This window comes from Gossypium arboreum, chromosome 6, assembly GCF_025698485.1.
Source record: "Gossypium arboreum isolate Shixiya-1 chromosome 6, ASM2569848v2, whole genome shotgun sequence".
Lineage (NCBI taxonomy): Eukaryota > Viridiplantae > Streptophyta > Magnoliopsida > Malvales > Malvaceae > Gossypium > Gossypium arboreum.
The window spans coordinates 55,399,650-55,404,367 of NC_069075.1; positions in this window are offsets into that span (position 1 = coordinate 55,399,650).

The window sequence follows — 4,718 nt, forward strand, 5'->3', positions numbered from 1 at the left end:
TCCCGAATCCGATTGCTATCGAGCGAAATCTAAAAACGAGAGCCAAAGCAATGGAGTAAGCATTTTATGCTTAGTAAGTCTCAAGGAATATAATCAACTCTAATTACAGCAATACATTCACATAGTTAAATGCATCATTTCATTAGTGCACATTCACATAATCATACTTACTTCACCATCCCAACTCTTATGTTCATACACAAATAACGGCTTCATTAAGGCCGATAACTCGTTCCATCATAGGAGCGGATATTCACACGCCTTACTCCTAGCGCAGCAGCACACACCGCACTTACCTTGTCATTGGGAAATTTCACAAGTGCATTAGCTGAAATTTTCCAGCAAGCTTATAATTTTCAAATCACATACCTTCGGAGTTTAACCGGATGTCGCTACTCGATCAATCGCCTTGGGACATAGCCGGTTATGGTAACCCGCACCAAGGCCTACGGGACTTAACCCGGATATCACGATTTGCACCAATGCCTTGGTCTTAGCCGGATAGAATGACTTCATACGAATGCCTTCGGTCTTAGCCCGGATGTAGCCACTAGCACAATTGCCTTCGGTCTTAACCCGGTTATAATTTCCAGCATGATTGTCTTGGGCTTAGCCCGGATATCATTCAATTTCTCATGCACACATACATCAATAATCATTGGACATACATATTTATTTTCGTTACTAAGGCTCAAACACAATTATAATCACTAACATAATCGCCTTCTGGACTTAGCCCGGTATCATTCAATACTCATACACACATAAATCAATAATCAATACATCCATATTTCATTCCACATAATTCAAGTAAGGTCACTTCTTGAGGACTTACCTCGGATGTTGTCGAACGGCTTTTACGGCTATTCGATTACTTTTTCCTTCCCCTTGTCCAATTGTGGCCCTCTTAGCTCTTGAGCTAATTCAAACAAATTCAATTTATCAAAACCTCATTGTGCTAGCTTATGGCGAATATGACAAGGAATTTAAATGGTCATATGGCCACCCTTTAGCTTGAATACACAATGGTCATGCACATTTTATACTACATCAAGCAATTCAATACAATTTATTCGAGCATCAAGGAAAAGCTAAGGCCTTCAATAGGCTACCCAAGGCTGAATATACTTGTCCATGTTGAGGCCAATTATGCACTTAATACCACACAAAAACAGCATGCATTTTACTAGTTAATGCTTTGCATATTGTAGCTCAAAACTTACAATATAGCATCAAGCACTCATATGTGTGCTAGGCGAATGTGCTTACAATTTCACAATTATTCTTCAACATCTTCTTCTTTAAACAAACTTATTCATCACTTCCTTCATAACCAAAACATCATGTGCAAACATATATATACATATATGAGCATGGCAATTTCAAGGTGTCCATAGCCATCCAAAACACAAATTTTAACTAACATGCAAGAAGCATGAACCATGCTCATGAATGCATCATGGCGAATATGACAATCATGCTCCTTTTCAACTTCAATCATGATAAAACAAAAGAAAGCTCAAAATCTTACTCAAGAGTAGACAATCCATCATTGCATGCATCATCATCAAGCTTCACACTTAGCATGCAATGGCTTTATCACCATAACAACTTTGGCCAAATACCATTTCCATGGCTTAACAAAGATTTGAGCCATGGCTAACATGCACATCAAGTTAGCAACCAAAACATGCATGAAACTCCTAACACAACCTCATACATACCTTAATCTTGATGCAAACTTAGCCAAATCTCCTTCTAGATCTCTTCCAAACCAAGCATGAAGCAAAAATCCTCCTTCTTCCTTAGTTTTGGCTCAAAGAAAGGATGAACAAAATTTTTTCTTTCCTTCTCTACAACTCACGGCAATGGGGGGGATTACCACACTCACACACATTTTTTTTTTCATTTTTTATCACCCATACACCTTTGTTTATTATTTCACCCTAATGCACCAACAAAACATGTTTCATGACATGTTTAGCCCATCCTCCCTTGTCATGGCCGCCACCACCTATAAAGGGGGAATTTGACATGCAAGTCCATTATTTTGCATGCATGCTTTAATTAGTCATCACACATTTCCTATCATACTTTCAAAGTTCATTACTAAGTCCTTTCTTGTGGAATTCACCCTTATAACACTAAATCAATCATCATAAAATGTCATACATGAGCACACACATATTATAGGCATCAAAATAAAATTTTAATTATTTTTATGCCTCGGTTTTGTGGTCCCGAGACCACCTTCCGACTAGGGACAATTTTGGGCTGTCACATATAACTTACTTGTTTATAACCTTACCACATCCTGGTCACTTAATGAACACATCATTCACATAACCAAGTTCCTGCACTTATTCATCACAAAACTCACAAAGCAATACATAGAGAGTCTCCCGTTGAACACTTCGGATCAATCCTCGATACTTGGTGGTTTCAGCACATAGCTCCACCCATCATATAGTTCGACTCTCTTGTACACATGGTGAACACTTAGTACCACCCACGTGACCTAGCCAGTTTGTCTCGTAGCTCTCTTGTCTACATGGTGTCCTTCACTTGGAACCACGCATGCGACCTAGCTACATATATCCCGTAGCTCTCTTGTCTTCATGGTGTACACATAGTATCACCCATGCGACCTAGCTACATCATAATGTCTTGTAGCTCTCTTGTACACATGATGTGCACTCAGCACTATACATGTGACCTAGCTACATACCATCTCATCATCCAATCTTTCCGGAGGTTCAACCGGATTTCTCTCTTTTCCAACAATTTTACCAATCAAGTAATTATCCACAAACATATTTCCAATATTTTATAAAATATCATAATACAAGTAATAGTGATGTATTACTTACATATAAACTTACATCTCATTTAATATCAACGCAATAACATTAAATTACACATTGTCTTATTAAAATCATATGAACTTACAATTTCCCATAACATCCATAATCATAGAAATCACATTTATGTATGATAATTCAATGCACTTCATGTACCATAGACATATTTTTAAATCAATTCATAAACTTGGCACCATAATCATTTAATTTAACATAATTCAATTAATTCACTAAATGTAACTTTCAAATATAAATTATAGCATTATTGTTGTATTATTATCATACCAACTTACATACTTTCAACACCTCGGAGATCATAGTAAATATATCAATTTTACATTGAAACATGCATAAATTAATGCTTATTATACATATGAACTTACCTTGATATTAAAACGACCATTTTACCAACTTTCCCAATTTTCAATTTTTCTCTCATTCTAGGTTCAAATCTCGTTTTTCGAGATCTAAAACATCATATTTTACTTATTTATTTAATGTACTATTCAAAACAGTCCTTAACTCAAACTTTGGGAAAATTACAATTTTGCCCCTAAACTTTTGCATATTTACACTTTTGCCCCTAGGCTCGGGAATTAAACTTCATCCCTTATTCTTATGTTTTATGACATGATGATCACTTTTCCCTTCTATGGCAACATCAAATTCTCACTCTAACATATACTTATGACTATTAGGTATTTTTACCGATTAAGCCCTTTTGCTTGTTTTCACTTAAAACCGAGTAGCACAAGTTGTCTAACATAATTTAAAACCTCATATTGTATCATAAAACACCAGAATACAAAAATTTTACCTATGGGTACTTTTCCAAATATGAACCCTAGGTTGAATTATTGCTACCATAAGCTAAATCAAGTTCTTGGGACTCCAAAACATAAAGAACTTGAAAAGCGGGTTAGAACGGACTTACAATTGAGCTTGGGAAGCTTGAAAACCCTAACCATGGAGTCTCCCTTGGTATACACGTCCATGGTGAAGAAGATGAGCAAAATTGGCTTTTAATTTTGTATTTAAATTCATTTTACCCCTAAATGACCAAAATACCCTTACTACTAAACTTTCCAAAAATTCCATCCATGTCCAATTTTTGTCCATAACTTAGAAATTGGTCAAATTGCTATTTAAGACCTCCTAATTAATATTTCAAATAAATTTCATACTAGAAACTTCTAAAATGCAAGTTTTACAACTTATTCAATTTAGTCCCTAACTTCGAATTAAGCACTTTATGCATAGAATTTCTTCACGAAATTTTCACACAATCATGAAATCGTATCATAGACCTCAAAATAATCATAAAATAATTATTTATATCTCAGATTTTGTGGTCCCGAAACCTCTGTTCCAACTAGACCCAATTTTGGGCTATTACATTTCCTCTATTCATTTCCATGCATAGCATCCCATATTTTCTTTCTTAGGAAAAAACCTTGATAAGATTATCTCTTGGCCTGCCACCTTGAGGAGCTATTAGCAAATGAGTAACACAAGGACCGGTGGAAAATATTTTCAATCACGAGACTACTGATTCGACAGAGTTTATTCTTCTTTTATTTTGTTATTTTAATTATAATCATGTTTGCAATGTACTTTATTATCTTGTCATCAACAATGGTAGCTTAATTATGTTTAGCTAGGATGATTGCATTTATTTAATGAAGTTTTTTTAAATCATGTGTACAGTGTTTATGCCTCAGTCGATCATGTTTTCAATTAAACTCAAGTATATATTTCATTCATACATGATTAGATGCATTAGAATTAGCTAAGCGATCCTAACTGAACGACGGCTAGTGGACACAATAATTGAGATGTGCATACTTAATTTAGGTC